Source organism: Salvelinus fontinalis, chromosome 27, assembly GCF_029448725.1.
Source record: "Salvelinus fontinalis isolate EN_2023a chromosome 27, ASM2944872v1, whole genome shotgun sequence".
Taxonomy (NCBI): Eukaryota; Metazoa; Chordata; class Actinopteri; order Salmoniformes; family Salmonidae; genus Salvelinus; species Salvelinus fontinalis.
In genome coordinates, this window is record NC_074691.1 from 17,803,921 (window position 1) to 17,825,387 (window position 21,467).

Consider the following 21,467-nt stretch of genomic DNA (forward strand, 5'->3'; position numbering starts at 1 on the left):
CCTCAAGAAAGTGGTCATAGATAAATGTATATAGTCTCTCCCGTTCTAAACTAAAAGGTTAGCCAGCCAAGCTAACTTGCAGAGTGCAGATCAGCTGGTGGAACTGGTGGAAGGACAACAGGTGGCTTTGGAGGTCCTGTACAGCAGACAACCATGGAAGGCGGAACCCTCCACTCACCCGAAGGAGCAAAAAAGGAAGGAGGACCACGTCCAGGACCCCAGCCAAGGATGGGGGGACACCAACAGTCAGCTCCCCGAGACAACGCCCCTTCCTGAACCTGGACAGCAGGAAGTGCTACAAGTGTGGGGAGCCGGGACACAATGCCTGGAACTGTCCAGACCGCAATGTCCCGATGCCTTCGGCCTCAGCCAGTGAGGTAGCCACCGAGCTTCCCTGTGGCTTACTGATGGCATGCTGGGCTGAGGAGAGTGGTACTTCCCCTGTCACCCCGGTAAGAGCCAACGGAAAGGGCACCACGGCACTTTTGGACTCCGGGAGTATGGTGTACCCTGACTGACTTCGGCCAGTCCCAGAACTTAACTGACACCATGGCCATCACGTGCATACACGGTGAGGCCAAGGACTACCCTACTACACTCCTCCACCTACAGACCACAAAGGGACAACAGACAGGAACAGCGGGAGTCGTCCCAAACTTGCCTGTGCCGGTCCTTATCGGAAGGGATTTCCCGACGTTCCGCTGACTGTGGACCAGTATGTCTGGAGATGTGGGGAACCGAGGGAACCAGAAGGGAGGAAGTCGGAGAGCAGAAGGGAGGAGGAAGTCGGAGAGGTGGGAGGGGCACCAGAAGGAGGGATGACCGGATGTGTGGATTCCAGGTAGTGGACCCCCAGGCATCAACCAATCCCCTCTCGGAGGGGAACTCTGAAGCCAGACTGGAGGGAGAGGTGGCGAGTCTGAAAGACATGTTACCAATGGACCATGAGGTGGCACCAGAGCCCGCCTCTCTAGCGGTCCGGTTCGGCACAGCCCAACTGGAGGATCCCAACTTGGCCAGTGCTCTCCAGCAGGTGACCATAGTGGACAGAAAGCCCGTGGAGGGGGTAAGTCAAATAACCTACCCCCTTTTCTCTATAAAGAACAAGTTGCTATGTCAGGTCGTGAAGAAGAATGACGAATGTCTGGAGTTGTTGTTGGTGCCCCGTCCCTTTGTACCATCTGTCCTGCAGTTGGCGCACTCCCACCTTCTTGGGCTCACCCAGGGGTGGAGAAGACCCTTGACAGATACAAGGTACACTTTCACTGGCCATGACTGAAGAAAGCAGTGGAGGAACACTGCCGCAGTTGCCCGGAGTGCCAGCAGGTGGCTCATAAAAACCAATTTTCACAGTCCCTTAATTCCCCTACCCATTATTTCAGTTCCTTTCAGCAGGATTGCAATGGACCTGGTGGGACCTCTACCCAAGAGTAACGGAGGGCACCAATACATTCTGGTGATTTTGGATTATGCCACCAGGTACCCGGAAGCCATTCCCCTACGCACCATGATGGCCACCAAGGGAATCGCATGTGAGTTGGTTATGCTGTTCTCCCGAAGTAGGCATTCCCGATGAGATATTGACCAACCAGGGCACCTCTTTCATGTCAGGACTCATGAAGGATCTATGCAAGCTAATGAGAATGACCCAGTTGTGCACCTCAGTGTATCACCCTCAGACCGATGGATTGGTGGAAAGATTCAATCCAAACCTGAAGCAGATGATAAAGAAGGTGATGGAGGCTGACGGAAAGAATTGGGCCCAGCTGCTACCCTACCTGATGTTCTCGATCCGAGAAGTGCCCCAAGCTTCAACAGGATTCTCTCCCTTCAAACTCCTGTATGGGAGACGATCCCGGGTACTGCTGGACGTGGCTAAAGAAGCCTAGGAACAGCAACCGTCGCCCCACCAGACCTTGGTGGAACACGTGGGAGATATGAGAGATAGGATGGCAACCCTGTGGCCACTGATACGGGAACACATGCTGGAGGCCCAGGAGGCCCAAGAGCAGGTGTACAACAGAGGGGCACAACGAAGGGGCTTTCAGTCAGGAAAAAGGTGTTGATCCCCATCTCAGAATGTCAGTTTTTGGCCTGGTGGAACGGACCATACGAAGTCATTGAGAAGGTGGGTGAAGTTAACTATAGGGTTAGACAGCCGGGACGTAGGCATCTGACCCAGATTTACCATGTGAACCTGCTAAAGTAACGGAATACACATGATATACTCTACTCTATTTCCCCAAAGAAGGAAACCCCATACCTTTGAGCCTGCTACAGTATGCACACATGGCTGTAAGTTGCATTGGATAAAAGTGTCTGCTAATTATTATTAACTGTATGGCCAGACTGATGCAGTGTGTGTGTGTGTGTGTGTGTGTGTGTGTGTGTGTGTGTGTGTGTGTGTGTGTGTGTGTGTGTGTGTGTGTGTGTGTGTGTGTGTGTGTGTGTGTGTGTGTGTATACCAAATATGTGTAAAAAGAAACTCTTGGTCCAACTTTCTCTGCCTTTCTACTCTTTTCCAAAGTCAACATTTTTATCCTCAATTTCTTTTCATCTGTCAATCATGACTTTCCTCAATTTGCATGTGTGATTTGAAAGTACAAAATGTTGTGTTTTGCCCATGTCCTGTTGCTAAAAAAATCACAAAACATGTTAAACATTACAATTGTTTGATGCAGGGGTCATCTTTGATAACAAATTAGAAGAATTTGACAAAGCAAAATAGTCCTTTCCCTGGCCACAGTTCCATGCCTGAGAAAACATAATTAGCTAAACTGAAAACACATTTTGATCAGTTTGAAATGTCCCTTTGACAGCAGTAGCCTAGTTATAGGCTTTGACAGCAAGATAATTAGGCTACTCCAAATAAGGTCAATGAACCAAAGCAGTTTCACAGAACACTAAAAAGTGTCTTAGTAGTTTTTCAATAACAAATAGCTCATGAAGCACGGCTGTCTGTGTTTCTCATAGTTGAGCCAGCTGAATGGACGCCTTTTGTCCTGCTGGCAGACCCACTCTGCACTGACTTCTTGTTTACCGGCTGGGGCTCTGAGGGGATTTCCTCTGTGTGGGGAAAAATTAACCACCAAACCTCCACCATCATAGAGGCATTTTATCGAAACTGTGTTGAAGTGTTGTCAATGTGGCAAATACCTTATTAGTAGGCACACACACACACCATGACATGATTTTTTGGGATGAGTCTGGGGTACCGTGAGTGTGCAGATGCCTGATGAGGCCTATCTGAGCCCGGGACACTCTTTGGCACACTGACATGATATCTTGGTAACAGTGTCCTGAGGAACCACTCTGTTGATATGGGTCTTGTGCTCAGAGGTGTTAATTGGGTATGGCACAGTATGGCATACCCTAGCTCAACACGAACAATTAAAAATAGACTACTAAAATAATTTATATCCCGATTAAAAGGCTAATGCAGCAACCATAGCCACGGGAAGATGTTTGGGGGTGGGGGTGCTGTGATTTTTTTATTAACCCTTACAAAAAAAGTTGGCAGTTCTGAAACTGCAGTAAAAGTGTCGTAACTGCAGTCGACTGTGGTATTTTGGACGCAATAATTGCAGTACTGTCACACCCTGATCTGTTTCACCTGTCTTTGTGATTGTTTCCACCCCCCTCCAGGTGTCGCCCATCTTCCCCATTATCCCCTGTGTATTTATACCTGTGTTCTCTGTTTGTCTGTTGCCAGTTCGTTTTGTTTCGTCAAGCCTACCACCGGTTTCCCTCTGTTCCTGTCTCTCGATTGTTCCTGTTTTCTAGTTTTCCCAGTTTTGACCTTTTCTGCCTGCTTTGACCCTGCCTGCCATCCTGTACCTTTGCCCCACCTATTTGGATTACTGACCCCTGCCTGCCCTTGACCTGTCTTTTGCCTGCCCCTTTTGGACTAATAAACTGTTGTTACTTTGACGTTGTCTGCATTTGGGTCTTACCTTAATGTGATATATACTGCACTCTAACTGCATTCTTTTTTCATCAGGGTATTTTCAGATTTTTCAGGGGGTGCTGCAGCACCCCTACTTCCCATGGCTATGGAAGCAACCCAGCTAGCTGGCTTTAGGACTATGGACTGGGCATCCACACAGCTCTGCAGAGAACAGCACAACTTTTCTTTCAAAACTGTGGAGGAGATAGATGGCTAGATAACTGCTGTTTGACATCAAACTAAACTAGAGTTTTTGATCCCGGTACTGAGCTAGTGAGTAGCAGCGAATTGCTGTCTGACGTGTTTGTAGAATGTAAAGTCCGCTATCGACTGGGGTGAAGGAAGTTACAGCAGCCAAGGTGATAATGGCTGAAGTCAATTTTTGATGTTTTTTTGCTATTCTTTAAATGGCATTTTAGAGTTTTTAAATTAAGTAAAAATGCAATAAATGAGCTTCTACTTGATAAAAATTCAGAGTCACTTTGCAATACCCTAGGTTTGTTTAGCTGAAATGACGCCCCTGCTTGCGTTGTTGTCTCTTTACAATCAAGAAAGAAGAGCTAATGGTTTGCTATAATGCATATTGTAAGTAATTACCTGACATAACTCAAGACTATAGCTGTGTTTGAATACCCATACTAACATACTGTATACTACATACTTAATGTGTAAATACTATATTCTATTCGTTAATTTGAGTATATTGTAAACAAACGGTATCCTTTCAGGGGAAATAGAGGAATCTGGGAGAAAGAGAGCGCTTGTTTGAAATGGAAAAGAGTTGTGGTAGCTTCTGATAAAGAAGAACATCAAGACAAACCAGTTGCTTTACAAGTGGGATGCACTGTTGAGCGCTACATCCAGAGGGGTTCATGCTGATTGTACGGAGATTGTGACAGTCAGTTAAATGGGATCCCTTGACAAGGCAAGAACAAGATGTATGTCAGGAGAAGTACAGTATTATCATAAGGAGAGTTATACTTGGAATATGGGAGGCGCAGCGGTCCCAGCCGAATCCTGAGGGGGGGGCCAGATAGCCGGATGGGAAAAAGAGAGACAGAGGTCTAAGAGAGAGAGGGAGGAAGAGGGTGAGCTTGAGTCGGTTAAAAATGGTGGGGAAAAAGGAGATGGTTTGTTAAAGAAGAATGGTAGAAAGTGTAAGCAGAGTCAGTTGAAGACAGGAGGAGAATGAAAGTGAATGAGGGCAAAGTATTGAAGGTGGTAGGTGTGGTGAAGTTCTCGGAGCCCGAGACTTGCACCGAGGGTTAGGATAAAGATAAATCTGACAGTAGGAGTGAAGTTTTTGGAAAGAGTGGACCCTTGCCTTTTGGCTGATTCATTTGAGGTTTCAGGGTGAAAACAGAGTTGGGTGTTGTGGAATCAGTGAGGGTAACATTACATTTACATTTAAGTCATTTAGCAGACGCTCTTATCCAGAGCGACTTACAAATTGGTGCATTCACCTTATGATATCCAGTGGAACAGCCACTTTACAATAGTGCATCTAAATCTTTTAAGGGGGGGGGGGGAGGGGTAGAAGGATTACTTTATCCTATCCTAGGTATTCCTTAAAGAGGTGGGGTTTCAGGTGTCTCCGGAAGGTGGTGATTGACTCCGCTGTCCTAGCGTCGTGAGGGAGTTTGTTCCACCATTGGGGTGCCAGAGCAGCGAACAGTTTTGACTGGGCTGAGCGGGAACTGTACTTCCTCAGAGGTAGGGAGGCGAGCAGGCCAGAGGTGGATGAACGCAGGTAACCAGAAGTGGTCTTGTGATAATTATATGTTTCTGTTGGTCAGAGGGAGCAGACGCTCCATGTTAAACGAATGGGGGCAATAGATGTGAATTGTTTTGCTCTCAAGAAAAGAGCATCATTGAAAGGAGTGATTACTGGGGTAGCGGTAAATGTGAAAGCTGGTCAACTGAAGAAGAAGATTCCCAGTGTTTGTGATGCTCATCGCTTGGTGTGACGCAGACAGGGTGGTGTGAGTGGAGAAACAGAAGAGTCATTGTCTGTTCTTTTGAGTTTTGATGTTGAGTCTTTGCCCGACCAGGTGATGTTAGGATATATAAGTTATCCTGTACAAGCTTTTGTGCCGACTACATTACGTTGTTACAGGTGTCAAGCTTATGGGCATGTGGCAGCGGTGTGTAGGATGAAGGTTCCTAGGTGTGAGAAGTGTGCAGAAGGGCATGAGAGAAAGGAATGTGTAGCATTGGGGAAAGTAGTGGTATTTGTTAATTGTAGGGGTGCCCATGGGGCTGGGGATCAGAAATGTCCAGTGCGAGAGAGGCAGGTTGAGGTTTCCAGGGTTAGAGTAGTGCAGAAGTGGTTAAATGCTGAGGCAGTGAAGAAAGTTGATGGAAGATGGGTCAAGGGGGAGGGATCCTGAGAGGAGTGGTGTGAGTAGTAGATTTGTACCAGTACAGAAGGATAAACCAACAAGTGATATACGTTTCAGTAAGATTGGATTTTTGGCATGTATAGTAATGGTTATCAACTGTACTGCAGGGATGGAACGCAAGTCACAGAAAATAGAGTTTGTTGTGGCAGCTGCAGAGAGGTATTTGGGTGTGCAAGACTTGACATCAGAAGGTGCGTTAAGTGGTGGTGTCCCATGCTTTCGGGCTGTTTGCCTGAAATAGGACTAAATAGATTTAAATAGTGGAGTATAGTATTTATATAAAGGAGTTATATTTCAGTCTAGTAAGTGGCGGTAATGCAACATTTATTGGATGACAACCACCGCTGAACCTCATCGTAGAAGAAGGTATCCTTTCAGTTGAGAGTACTAGCGCTTCGCCTGTCTACCGGAAGTTGATGCTGTTGCTATGCAACCTCTTGCTAGCTTGTTAGCAAAACAAATGACTAGCTAGACATTTTACGATTTCGGGTGTTTCATGATTTCAATCTGGAGTGCCTGAGTGCGCTCTGGGCTTTCGTAAATCCAGAGTGTTGTCAAATTGTTCATTTGTAAATTGGGAGCGTTTCACTCTCGGAGAGCACACACTGGACACTCTGGCCAAGGAGTAGGGTTGATCCGAGCGTTCTGAACTCACAACGGCAGTCAAGCACCCAAGCTAACTGGCTAACGTTAGCTAGCTACTTCCAGACACAAATGAGAGAGCACCTCTCTGACCATTTTACTCGCTCTAGCAGAGCTGGTTAGGCTGTTTTCATGTTATGCAGATCATTGGTTACTAAGTGTGCTGCTGGCAACAATTTAATTACGCTATTTTTGGCCAATGTTAATTTACACCAGTCATATTCAATGGGTGTTGAGCGTTTGTAAATGCATCAGTTATTCTGCGATCCGGCACAAAGACGAGACAAGAGTGCTCTGAAATCGATGTAGATAGCCAGAATTAACAATGCCCATTGAGAACGCAGAACGACTATAGCACTAAGCTAAAAATTACATGAATAATCAAGCCAATAAACGTTGGGTAGTTAGTTAGATAGCATACAGTTAATATACGGCCTGGCAAGTTCGATGTAGTAGTCAACTAACATTAGGACGGTAATTAGGTAATTAGCTTACATACTGCTGTAATGGTTCGTAAGGATAGCGTAGCTAACCAACATAACATGTAAGGTAACTTATTTGAAAAGTCATTCCTTTATTATATTGCTCAACATTTTCCTAACATTTGTCATAATTAATTAAAGCAATGAATTTGTATCGCCATTTTCTTCAAATCTGAAAACGATGTGAAACCACGCCCGTTTTCTGAAGAATTGCATTATGGGCCCTAAAAGCACGGAAATAGTGTCCACTGCTTGTGTACTTCGTATTTTGACGAGTTTAGTACGACTTCAGAGAACTTTTGGTATACTATCAATATCCATTGTATGACCAATAAGCATACTATATACTCAATTTACGTCACAAATAGTACGGTTCGTATGAGTGTTCGAACACAGCTGATGTTCATGGGTATCTAGACATTTTTACGCATTCAATCATAGACTCATCGTCGGGTATTAAATAGACCCATAGTGGGTATTAGGCTACTAATCATTATAGCAATAATGGTAGAATATCATTGATAGAAAATGGCGTTATAAGTACATTTGGTAGATACAAATGAAGTTGCTTCTGCCTACAGTAAACTGTAAAAAGATCCACTTGCATTTTAAGTTGAATATTCAATTATAGGCAAATAAAATGTGTGATTCTCAATTGTCATCATAATCATCCCGTATATAACGTTCAACACAGTTCCACAAAACGTGTAATTTTGTATCTTGAGTGACAATTGCACATTCCTTGATATAATTGCAATGCACACATTGAACTCTAAAACGGGGAAAAGCCAAATGAGGTTACGGCATAGAGATAGATAGAGGACTCATCTTTGTATATGTGCCATCATAGCGTCTGTGACAGCATGCGCTGCGTCATTGAGGCAATCTCCATTTTGAAGTAGTCAGTTTTCTTCTTCAGGATTGGCTGATCCCTCCTTATGTCCCGGTTGGACATGAATCCAACAGGGTCACTGGGAGGGATCAGCCAATGAAATTAGAAATCCCACCCAGTTTACTACATTAAAATGGTGGAAGCCCTCAATGTCGCTGCCAATGCTAAAATAGCATTTTGGTAACTAGAGGCCTCTATCATTCTTTATGGGTTACGGTATAAGCACTAGGGCGGCTTTAGGACCCAGGGGTGATTCGGATGTTATGAGGACATAAGGCTCGGTTGGTTTAATGGGAGAACGACTAGACTTTTGAGTGCATGAGGATACATTAACTAATAATACGCATGGACAAATATGCTGATAAGTTGTCAAAGAGTCCAAACAATGACCCCTAATAACGTTCGAATTGGTCAAGGTAACGTTCTGTTTAAATTGTTTTGTTTCAGTCATGTCAGAAATAGTAGTAGTTCGCATTGTAGTCAGTGGGGATGCGGATATCTAAACCCAATCTGCTCTGCTAGGCCTTGAACTGTCAAAAACGAGCCAAAATATATTGTTATGCCTAAAGTGTGTAACATATAGTTAGTTGTGTGGCGCATTGCCCATTTCCACAGTAACTCAGGGTATTACATGTGTCCGAAGAGTTAACAAATAATTGCTGTAAAGTCGTCTTTTATTTTGCTGTCGCGCAGGGTGTTGGGGAAAAACTAAATGTAATATGTACGGATACTCTGTCATGAATTGTTATGAGTAAATTGGTTGCATGCCGCTTGGTTTCATTTGGCTACAGCACGGACTGTAGTAAATCCATCGTGTTTTAGTCCACAAATCCCCCCACCCCTCATACTGTTGTTCTCTTGTGAAACTCAGCCTATTTATTTTCTTTTAATTTAGCTGAAACGGTTGTTGAATTATTTTATTAACGCCAAAACTGAAATAAGAGGGACTTGGTTGTTGTTCCATTGAATTATTTCTACATTGTTTCTGAACCATAGAGGAACCTGCGCATTCATTTTTTTCTTTCAGTAGTAACACGTGTGATACTTGGAACAAGAATCTGGGTGCATAGTAACGTCTACCGTAAACCCAGATTCTGGTTCAACTGTAATCCCAATGTAACAATGGTATTTACTTTTTTTGCTTTAGTGTGGAAACATTGTATCCACATATACTAATACTGTATATACCCTGAAAGATTGGCGCAAACATTGTATTCAAATATGAATATTTTATTACAGAATTAATTTCATGAAAAGCAACCACCGAGCCCTTATTCTTGACGTCCCCTTTAACCTTGTGAGGGAAATGCGCCTACGCTGGCCAAAATATTTTCTGTCCAAACGCAAATATGCTTCGCACGCGACACATTTGGAGCTGAATTTTAATGTATATATTAAATTAACATTTGCTCTATGCATGACAGCTGAATTGCACCTGCTTGTGTTTTGAGTAATACCTGCTTCCAACCAGAAATTGAATGGTCCAATGGAAATGCGCATGTAAGGTGAGAGCATAGTGGTGTTAGAATACTCATACTAACCATACTATTTGTGGCGTAAATTGAGTATATAGTATGCTCATTGGTCATAGTATGGATATAGTTGGTATGCCAAAAGTTCCCGGATGTCGTACTACGTTCGCCAAAACACGAAGTATACAAATATAGTATGCTTTTAGGGCCCATAATGCAATTCTTAATTATTTATTTTTCTTCAGATTTGAAGACAATGGTGAAAGAGCAGATACAAATTCATTGCTTTAACTAATTATGACAAATGTTAAAATGTTGAGCAATATAATAAAGTATTGACTTTGCAAATAAGTTACCTTACATGTTATGTTGGATGACAATTTGTTAGCTATGCTATCCTTACGAACCACATAGTATGCATGTTAGCCAGCTACCATCCTAACGTTAGTTGGCTACTACATCGAACTTGCCAGGCCGTATATTAACTATATTCTTCCTCACTAACTACCCAACATTTATTGACTTGATTATTCCCGTCATTCTTAGCTAAGTGGTATAGTCGTTGTGAGTTCTCATTGGACATTCAGGTGCCAGTGTCAGTAAACATTGCCAAAAAAGCCATTGCCAAAAGTAATTAAATTGTTCCCAGCAGCAGTTGGTCACCAACGCTTTGGATAACAGGAAAACAGCCTAACCAGCTCCGCTAGGGTGAGTAAAATGATCAACTCTCTGAATTTACAAACGGACAATCTGAAAACACAATGAATTTACGAATGCCCAGAGTGCACTAGAGTTTGAATTTAAGAACTCACCAGAAGGCGTAAAATGTCTAGCTAGTAATTTGTTATACTAACAAGTTAGCAAGAGGTTGCATAGCAACACCAACTTCTTGTAGACAGGCGCAGCGCTAGTACGCTCAACTGAAGAAGGTATACTAAAATGAACAAATAGTATGTAGTTGTATATACTCATTAAGTATATAGTATGTTTAGTATAGGTATTTGAACACAGCTCATGTCTTACCTCGGCTGGAGGTTGTTACATTCAGGTGAAACGTTGCTAAATTGCATACAGTAAATATATCTTTTGTATTTGAAAGGTTCTTTCTCGCTAGTATGAAAGTTACGTTTTTAAGGTTTCCAAAACCATATTGCAAGCGAGGATCATTCACATTTCTAAATGTTAAAACAGAACATCGGGATTGTAGTTCTCATGGAGCCAGCTGTGGTCCATACCTTCATCTGAGAACCCAAAAGGGAGACGGCTGTAAGCTCCCTTGGGTTTTGGAGAGCTATAAATGACCCATCATACTGCATTAGTGTTTTTCACGATGTTGAACTTGACATCACATCTTTGTCATGACATGCCATTTAGAAAATATACACTACATGACCAAAAGTATGTGGGCACCTGCTCGTCGAACATCTCATGACAAGATCATGGGCATTAATATGGAGTTGGTCCCCCCCCCCCCCCCCTTTGCTGCTATAATAGCCTGCACTCTTCTGGGAAGGCTTTCCACTAGATGTTGGAACGTTACTGCGGGGATTTGCTTCCATTCAGTCACAAGCATTAATGAGGTCGGGCACTGATATTGGGTGATTAGGCCTGGCTCGCAGTCTGCATTCCAATACATCCCAAAGGTGTTCGATAGGATTGAGGTCAGGGCTCTGTGCAGGCCAGTCAATTTGTTCCACACTGATCTTGACAAACAATTATTATAAAAACATTTTTAACCCTTTTTATTTCTCCCCAATTTCATGGTATCCAATTGGTAGTTAGTCTTGTCCCATCGGTGCAACTCCCGTATGGACTCGGGAGAGGCAAAGGTCAAGAGCTGTGCATCCTCTGAAACGCAACGCAGCCGAGCAGCACTGCTTCTTGACACAATGCCCGCTTAACCCGTAAGTTAGCCGCACCAATGTGTCAGAGGAAACACCTGGTGTCCGTGTCAGCGTGCTTTGCGCCCGGCCCGCCATAGGAGTCGCTAGTGCTTGAGAACATCCCTGCCAGCCAAACCCTCCCCTAAACCGGACGATGCTGAGCCAGTTGTGCGCCGCCTCATGGGTTTCCCGGTCACGGTCGGTTGCGACAGAGCCTGGACTTGATCCAGGATCTCTAGTGGCACAGCTATTCCTCCTCCATCTAACATTACAGTTGGCACTATGCATTCGGGTAGGTAGTGTTCCCCTGGTATCTGCCAAACTCAGATTCATTTGTCAGACTGCCAGATGGTGAAGTGTGATTCATCACTTCAGAGACCGCGCTTCCACTGCTCCAGAGTCCAATGGCGGCTATCTTTACACCACTCCAGTCAACACTTGGCACTGCGCATGGTGATCTTAGGCTTGTGTGCGGCTGCTTGACCATGGAAACCAATTTCAATAAGCTCACAACAAACCAGTATTGTGCCGATGTTGCTTCCAGAGACCGTTTGGAACTCGGTAGTGAGTGTTGCAACTGAGGACAGATGATTTTTGTATGCCCTATGCTCTTCAGCACTCGGTCATGTTCTGTGAGCTTGTGTGGCCTACCACTTTGCGGCTGGGCTGTTACTCCTAAATGTTTCCACTTCACAATAACAGAACTTAGTTGACCAAGGAAGAAATTTGATGAACTGACTTGTTGGAAAGGTGGCCTTCTATGACGGTGCCACTTTGAAAATCACTGAGCTTTTCATTAAGGCTATTCTACTGCCAATGTTTGTCAATGGCGATTGCATGGCTTTGCTCGATTTTATAAACTCAGCAAAAAACAATTACGTGCTCATTGTCAACTGCGTTTTTTTTAAGCAAACTTAACGTGTAAATATTTGTATGTACATAACAAGATTCAACAACTGAGATATAAACTGAACAAGTTCCACAGACATGTGACTAACAGAATAATGTGTATCTGAGCAAAGGTGGGGGTCAAAAGTAAGTCAGTATCTGGTGTGGCCACCAGCTGCATTAAGTACTCCAGTGTATCTCCTCCTCATGGACTGCACCAGATTTGACAGTTCTTGCTGTGAGATGTTACCCCACTCTTCCACCAAGGCACCTGCAAATTCCAGGACATTTCTGGGGGGAATGGCCCTAGCCCTCACCCTCCGAACCAACAGGTGGCAGACGTGCTCAATGGGATAGAGATCTGGGCTCTTCACTGGCCATGGCAGAACACTGACATTCCTATCTTGCAGGAAGTCACGCACAGAATGAGCAGTATGGCTGGTGGCATTGTCATGCTGGAGGGTCATGTCAGGATGAGCCTGCAGGAAGGGTACCACATGAGGGAGGAGGATGTCTTCCCTGTAACGCACAGCGTTGAGATTGCCTGCAATGACAACAAGCTCAGTCCAATGATGCTGTGACACACCGCCCCAGACCATGACGGACCCTCCACCTCCAAATCGATCCCGCTCCAGAGTACAGATCTCGGTGTAACACACATTCCTTCGACGATACCCGCGAATCCGGCCATCACCCCCAGTGAGACACAACCTCGACTCGTCAGTGAAGAACACTTTTTGCCAGTCCGGTCTGGTCCAGCAACGGTGGGTTTGTGCCCGGTGGGTTTGTGACGTTGTTGCTAGTGATGTCTGGTGAGGACCTGCCTTACAACAGGCCCACAAGCCCTCAGTCCAACCGCTCTCAGCCTATTGTGGACAGTCTGAGCACTGATGGAGGGATTGTGCATTCCTGGTGTAACTCGGGCAGTAGTTTTTGCCATCTTGAACCTGTCCCGCAGGTGTGATGTTCGGATGTACCGATCCTGTGCAGGTGTTACACATGTTCTGCTACTGCGAGGACGATCAGCTGTCTGTCCTGTCTCCCTGTAGTGCTGTCTTAGGCGTCTCACAGTACGGACATTGCAATTTATTGCCCTGTCCACATCTGCAGTCCTCATGCCTCCTTGCAGCATGCCTAAGGCACGTTCACGCAGTTGAGCAGGGACCCTGGGCATCTTTCTTTTGGTGTTTTTCAGAGTCAGTAGAAAGGCCTCTTTAGTGGCCTAAGTTTTCATAACTGTGACCTTACTTGACTACCATCTAAGCTGTTAGTGTCTTAACGACTGTTCCACGGGTGCATGGTCATTATTTGTTTATGATTCATTGTAAAAGCATGGGAAACAGTGTTGAAACCTTTTTACAATGAAGATCTGTGAAGTTATTTGGATTTTTACAAATTATCTTTGAAAGACAGGGTCCTGAAAAAGGGACGTTTCTTTATTTGCTGAGTGTAGTTCAAACTAGGGATACACAATATATCTGTAAGCATATTGGAATCGGACGATATTAGCTAAAAATGCCGGCATCGCCCCTACGTATAGTTTAACACTGTCAAAGCTGACATGCATACCTGTATAACGTAGGTAGCTGATGTAATGACGCAACAAAAAAATACAGCGCTACACGTGCAACACAGCATTCCTAACACAGCCTACTGCGTCACTCTATTTTGACGTTTCAAAGGAATTTAACAAAAAGGTCATATGTAGCGTTTGATGCTATTATTTCCTGAGGGGAGAAAGTGATATCTTTCAATACCACAAACCTGAATACTAATTTGAAAGTGCTTCAACCCCAGACGTTCAGCGACTACTTAGAACAAGAGCAGAAAAACTAAGCGCACACTTCCAACAAGTTCAAGTCGAGCAGTCATTTGAAAGAGTAAGAATTTCAGCGAGACAACTAAGGTGAAATCCATTAACGCCAAGATAATGGAATTCATTGCCCTTGACAATCAACCCTTCTCTGTCGTGGATGATGTTGGCTTTCGTCGAGCACCTCGAGCCCCGGTACACACTAGCAAGTAGCTGCTATTTTTCAGATGTTGCCCTACCGGAGTTACAGTATTGTTGAAACGCACAATCATGAGCTACTTGCTATGGGCGTCACTGCTATTAGCTTCACGACTGACATTTGGACCAGCATGAGCGTGCTGAATCTGACAGCACAGTGGGTCGACGAGGATTTCGTACTGAGGAAAGCTGTCTTGCATGCTCAGGAATGTGCTGGTTCTCATACTGCTGCTGCCATTTCAATGGCAGTTGAGAACATGTTTAACACTTGGAAAATCCCCAAGAACGAAGTACATGCTGTGCTACGTGATAATGCACGTAACATGGCAAAGGCTTTGGGAAAGTCGCCAGTTTGCCATGCATGGCACACGCTGCAACTGGCTGTGAACAAAGGTGTTTTGCCCCAACGCAGCATAGTGGCAACAGGTAGGAGAGATGGTGGGTCATTTTAAACGCATACAGCTGCCTGCAATCAATACAGAAGCAGCTTGGAGTGAAAACGAAAAGGCTTAAGCAAGATGTTTCCACCAGATGGAACAGTACTTTTTACATGGAGAGCCTGCTGGAACAAAAACGAGTGCTTGGCATGTACGCAGCTGACTGAGTTACCTGCAACAGTCAGTACAAACTTGTGGAGACTCACTGAAAACATTAACACACTCCTAGCTCCTTTCAAACAACTGACTCAAGAAATAAGCTCATCAACTGCGTCTGCAGCAGATGTGATACCCTCTGTCATGGTTTTGAAACGCCTGCTTGACAACTGCCGACACAGACCATGGGGTTAACTTGCAAAAGTACTCTACTAGAGGCTGTGAACAAGCGATTATTTGGCATTCTCTCTGAACCTCTTTAGTGTCGCCACCATGCTTGATGCTAGGTACAAGGACCACTACTTCGATGCAAACAAACAGGGTTAAAGTGACTGCATTGATAAAGAGTACCAGCAGTGTAAAAACAAACGGGGGGTCCAATGTAAATAGTCTGGGTGGCCATTTGATTAATTGTTCTGCCACCTTATGGCTTGGGGTAGAAGCTGTTAAGGAGCCTTTTGGACCTAGACTTGGCGCTCTGGTACTGTTTGCCGGGCGGTAGCAGAACAGTCTATAACTTGGGTGTCCTTATTCAACATTAACAGGAGTGCTTCAAACCAAAATATAATGACTCAATTGACAGAACTTGTCAATGGAATTAAATAAACAAACTTGTTTCTCACAAGTGTCCACTCCGACAATGAGAACATGAAGACTATATAATATTGAATGCATTAAAATAAATAACCGTAACAAACATTGTAGAATAGGAATTAATGGTAAATGTACTACTGTTGATATCTGTAATGGGGAAATTGATCTACACTTAATGATCAAACGAAAACAATTCACACAATGAATGTGCACAATTTTGGAGAGGGTGCATTCTGGAGAGAAGTGCATCGGGGCGCATGGTCAATCCGACGTCTGCATTGGCCATGCAGCATTTACGGTGATATGGCCTCAGCAGGAGTCCGGGTAAGAATGGCCTCAGCAGAAGTCGGGGCGTTCATACATCTTGCGCTTCACGGCGCAGTGCAGAGCTGTTGTCAGGGAAATGAGTTTGTGTTTATACAGGATGTAACGCCCCCACCCACGATCAAACAATCATGCCAATAAGGGGCTATACAGAGCCCACCGCATTTGTTACAAAATCTGGGAGGTGCATGGTGATGTAGTACAGAGCTTGAGTTGGCTTCTGCATGCCTCTATATATTTATGTGTAATATTTGTCTTTTTTAATTGGTGTTAGCTAGCACTAGTCAAAACTCGGGTATTTCTGATCCTATAGCTTCTATTTAAATAGTGAGCCAACATGTTTTCAGCACTTTTGCCTGACTGATCGAAACTTTCTTGTCTCTCTGCAGCAGACATATAGTGAGCAATATGTTTGCAACATCAAATCGTAATAAAATCACAGTATTGAATCGCAATACTTTGAGAATCGCAACACATATTGTATCGGCACTTAAGTATTTTGAAATTGTTTTGTGAGGTTCCTGGCAATCCCCAGCCATAATGTTCACATTCGTCAAGGTGGACCATTCGAAACCAGGGGGGATTTTTTAAATATTTTTTTTATTTCACCTTTATTTAACCAGGTAGGCTAGTTGAGAACAAGTTCTCATTTGCAACTGCGACCTGGCCAAGATAAAGCATAGCAGTGTGAACAGACAACAACACAGAGTTACACATGGAGTAAACAATAGACAAGTCAATAACATGGTAGAAAAAAGAGAATCTATATACAATGTGTGCAAAAGGCATGAGGTAGGCAATAAATCGAATAATTACAATTTAGCAGATTAACACTGGAGTGATAGATCATCAGATGATCATGTGCAAGAAGAGATACTGGTGTGCAAAAGAGCAGAAAAGTAAATAAATAAAAGCAGTATGGGGGTGAGGTAGGTAAATTGGGTGGGTAGTTTACAGATGGACTATGTACAGCTGCAGCGATCGGTTAGCTGCTCGGATAGCAGATTTTTAAAGTTTTTGAGGGAGATAAAAGTCTCCAACTTCAGAGATTTTTGCAATTCGTTCCAGTCGCAGGCAGCAGAGAACTGGAAGGAAAGGCGTCCAAATGAGGTTTTGGCTTTAGGGATGATCAGTGAGATACACCTGCTGGAGCGCGTGCTACGGGTGGGTGTAGCCATCGTGACCAGTGAACTGAGATAATGCGGCACTTTGCCTAGCATAGCCTTGTAGATGACCTGGAGCCAGTGGGTCTGACGACGAACATGTAGCGAGGGCCAGCCGACTAGGGCATACAGGTCGCAGTGGTGGGTCGTATAAGGTGCTTTAGTAACAAAACGGATGGCACTGTGATAAACTGCATCCAGTTTGCTGAGTAGAGTATTGGAAGCTATTTTGTAGATGACATCGCCGAAGTCGAGGATCGGTAGGATAGTCAGTTTTACTAGGGTAAGTTTGGCGGCGTGAGTGAAGGAGGCTTTGTTCCGTAATAGAAAGCCGACTCTAGATTTGATTTTGGATTGGAGATGTTTGATATGAGTCTGGAAGGAGAGTTTGCAGTCTAGCCAGACACCTAGGTACTTATAGATGTCCACATATTCTAGGTCGGAACCGTCCAGGGTGGTGATGCTAGTCGGGCGTGCGGGTGCAGGCAGCGAACGGTTGAAAAGCATGCATTTGGTTTTACTAGCGTTTAAGAGCAGTTGGAGGCCACGGAAGGAGTGTTGTATGGCATTGAAGCTCGTTTGGAGGTTAGATAGCACAGTGTCCAGGGAAGGGCCGGAAGTATACAGAATGGTGTCGTCTGCGTAGAGGTGGATCAGGGAATCGCCCGCAGCAAGAGCAACATCATTGATGTATACAGAGAAAAGAGTCGGCCCGAGAATTGAACCCTGTGGTACCCCCATAGAGACTGCCAGAGGACCGGACAACATGCCCTCCGATTTGACACACTGAACTCTGTCTGCAAAGTAGTTGGTGAACCAGGCAAGGCAGTCATTAGAAAAACCGAGGCTACTGAGTCTGCCGATAAGAATATGGTGATTGACAGAGTCGAAAGCCTTGGCCAGGTCGATGAAGACGGCTGCACAGTAATGTCTTTTATCGATGGCGGTTATGATATCGTTTAGTACCTTGAGCGTGGCTGAGGTGCACCCGTGACCGGCTCGGAAAACGGATTGCACAGCGGAGAAGGTACGGTGGGATTCGAGATGGTCAGTGATCTGTTTGTTGACTTGGCTTTCGAAGACCTTAGCTAGGCAGGGCAGGATGGATATAGGTCTGTAACAGTTTGGGTCCAGGGTGTCTCCCCCTTTGAAGAGGGGGATGACAGCGGCAGCTTTCCAATCCTTGGGGATCTCAGATGATACGAAGGAGAGGTTGAACAGGCTGGTAATAGGGGGTGCGACAATGGCAGCGGACAGTTTCAGAAATAGGGGGCCCAAATTGTCAAGCCCAGCTGATTTGTATGGGTCCAGGTTTTCCAGCTCTTTCAGAACATCTGCTATCTGGATATGGGTAAAGGAAAAGCTGGGGAGGCTTGGGCGAGTAGCAGCGGGGGGGGCGGGGCTGTTGGCCAAGGTTGGAGTCGCCAGGAGGAAGGCATGGCCAGCCATTGAGAAATGTTTGTTGAAGTTTTCGATTATCACGGACTTAACACGGTCACCACTGATATCTAGCCTCAGTGCAGTGGGCAGCTGGGAGGAGGTGCTCTTGTTTTCCATGGACTTTACAGTATCCCAGAACTTTTTGGAGTTAGAGCTACAGGATGCAAATTTCTGCTTGAAAAAGCTGGCCTTTGCTTTCCTGACTGACTGCGTGTATTGGTTCCTGACTTCCCTGAACAGTTGCATATCACGGGGGCTTTTCGATGCTATTGCAGTTCGCCACAGGATGTTTTTGTGCTGGTCGAGGGCAGTCCGGTCTGGAGTGAACCAAGGGCTATATCTGTTCTTGGTTCTGCATTTTTTGAACGGAGCATGCTTGTCTAATATGGTGAGGAAGTAACTTTTAAAGAATGACCAGGCATCCTCAACTGACGGGATGAGGTCAATATCCTTCCAGGGTACCCGGGCCAGGTCGATTAGAAAGGCCTGCTCGCAGAAGTGTTTCAGGGAGCGTTTGACAGTGATGAGGGGTGGTCGTTTGACTGTGGACCCGTGGCGGATACAGGCAATGAGGCAGTGATCGCTGAGATCTTGATTGAAGACAGCATAGGTGTATTTGGAGGGCAAGTTGGTCAGGATAATGTCTATTAGGGTGCCCATGTTTACGGATTTAGGTTTGTACCTGGTGGGTTCCTTGATGATTTGTGTGAGATTGAGGGCATCAAGCTTAGATTGTAGGACTGCCGGGGTGTTAAGCATATCCCAGTTTAGGTCACCTAACAGAACAAACTCTGAAGCTAGATGGGGAGCGATCAATTCACAGATTGTGTCCAGGGCACAGCTGGGAGCTGAGGGGGGTCGGTAGCAGACGGCAACAGTGAGAGACTTATTTCTGGAGAGATTAATTTTTAAAATTAGAAGTTCGAACTGTTTGGGCGTAGACTTGGAAAGTATGACAGAACTTTGCAGGCTATCTCTGCAGTAGATTGCAACTCCTCCCCCTTTGGCAGTTCTATCTTGACGGAAAGTGTTATAGTTGGGTATGGAAATCTCAGAATTTTTGGTGGCCTTCCTAAGCCAGGATTCAGACACGGCAAGGACATCAGGGTTGGCAGAGTGTGCTAAAGCGGTGAGTAAGGCAAACTTGGGGAGGAGGCTTCTGATGTTGACATGCATGAGGCCAAGGCTTTTTCGATCACAGAAGTCAACAAATGAGGGTGACTGGGGACATGCAGGGCCTGGGTTTACCTCCACATCACCCGAGGAACAGAGGAGTAGTAGGATGAGGGTGCGGCTAAAGGCTATCAAAACTGGTCGCCTAGAGCGTTGGGGACAAGGAATAAAAGGAGCAGATTTATGGGCGTGGTAGAATAGATTCTGGGCATAATGTGCAGACCAGGGTATGGTGGGGCACGGGTACAGCGGAGGCAAGCCCAGGCACTGGGTGATGATAAGAGAGGTTGTATCTCTGGACATGCTGGTCTCAATGGGTGAGGTCACCGCATGTGTGGGAGGTACGTACGGAGAGGTACGGAGAGTGGAACTCAGAGGTACGGAGAGTGGAACTACGGGGTCCATTGCAAACCAAAACAATGATAACTAGCCTGAACAACAGTATGTAAGGCATATTGATATTAGAGAGAGACATACAATAAGGCATAAAGTGATTGCAGGTCATGATTGGGAGAGCTAGCTAAAACAGCAGGTGAAATAACAACAGCTAGTCAGCTAACACAGCAACAGAAGGTAAAAATGGCGACGACTGGGCAGAGAGGGTCGGATTAACTACACACAGATCCTGAGTTAAGGCACAGAGCCGACAGATAGAACACAAATAAACGGAATGGAGTACCGTGAATTAATGGACAGTCAAGCAGGCATCAGCTATATAGCCAAGTGATCATAGTGTCCAGGGGGCAGCCGTAGATGGAGTAGTGAGGCCTCCACTAAGCTAGCACGCGTTTAAAGTTAGTAGCCCGGGGGGGTGGTCTGCTCAGACGGAGGGGGTCTGCTCAGACTGAGGCCGGTTGAGGGCACCGGTTGAGGGCACGTCTGCAAACCAGACGTGGTCGTGTCGACAGAGAATCCAAGCCGGATAGCGATGGCGAGAGAGAGGTTGTGAATTGTAGAATTATGTTTGCTAACTGGTGCTAGCTTTCAGGCTGCGCTAGCTGCAAGATAAGCTAGCAGTTAGCAGACCGGGGCAGGCAAGTTAGCCTTTGGGGGACATCGCGATGGGGGGGAAGTCTGTTTTTGCCTCTTCGTGCGGTGACGTCGATAGACCAGTCGTGGAATTAGTAGGGTTCCAGGTAGCTCTAGGTAGCTAACAGGCCTAGTAGGTTAGCAGAATGGGCCTTCAGCGGGCGTCACGCCTGAGGGGCCTGTTGGAGTCCCCGGGCAGATTATGTCGGTATTCCAGTCGTAGAGGATAGGCGGGGTTCCGTGCTCCGTACCGGCAGTAAATGGGTCCGGGTCTTGTAGCCCAGGAGTGGGCTTCAGTGGTAGCACAGGAGCCCTAGCCAATTAGCTTCAGGCTAATTGTTGCCTGCTCCGGGATGGAAACGCTAGCCAGGAGTGGTCACCCGGGATTGTGGTTAGCTAGTTGCGAAGATCCAGATGAAAATGTTCAGAGTTTGCGGTAGGATCCGGGGATATGGAGAGAAATAGGTCCGTTATGCTCTGGTTTTAGTCACGTTGTTTGAACTAGCGAGAGCTTTCCGAGCTAAAGGTTAGCT

General features: G+C 45.4%; 1 protein-coding gene across 5 annotated transcripts in view; it reads left to right on the forward strand.

Moving 5' to 3' along the window:
- The first annotated feature begins 8,607 nt into the window (after positions 1-8,607).
- The window catches only part of LOC129825194 (RAC-alpha serine/threonine-protein kinase-like), a 73,209-nt gene continuing 60,349 nt past the window's right edge, over positions 8,608-21,467 (forward strand). For 2 of the 5 annotated variants that reach the window (XM_055885085.1, XM_055885090.1), the window contains exon 1: positions 8,608-8,780. The gene's annotated coding sequence lies outside the window, so the exon portion shown is untranslated. Of the gene's footprint in view, positions 8,781-9,641; positions 9,870-10,412; positions 10,545-21,467 lie in introns of those variants that run through there. The other 3 variants (XM_055885086.1, XM_055885087.1, XM_055885089.1) reach the window with 3 other exon arrangements.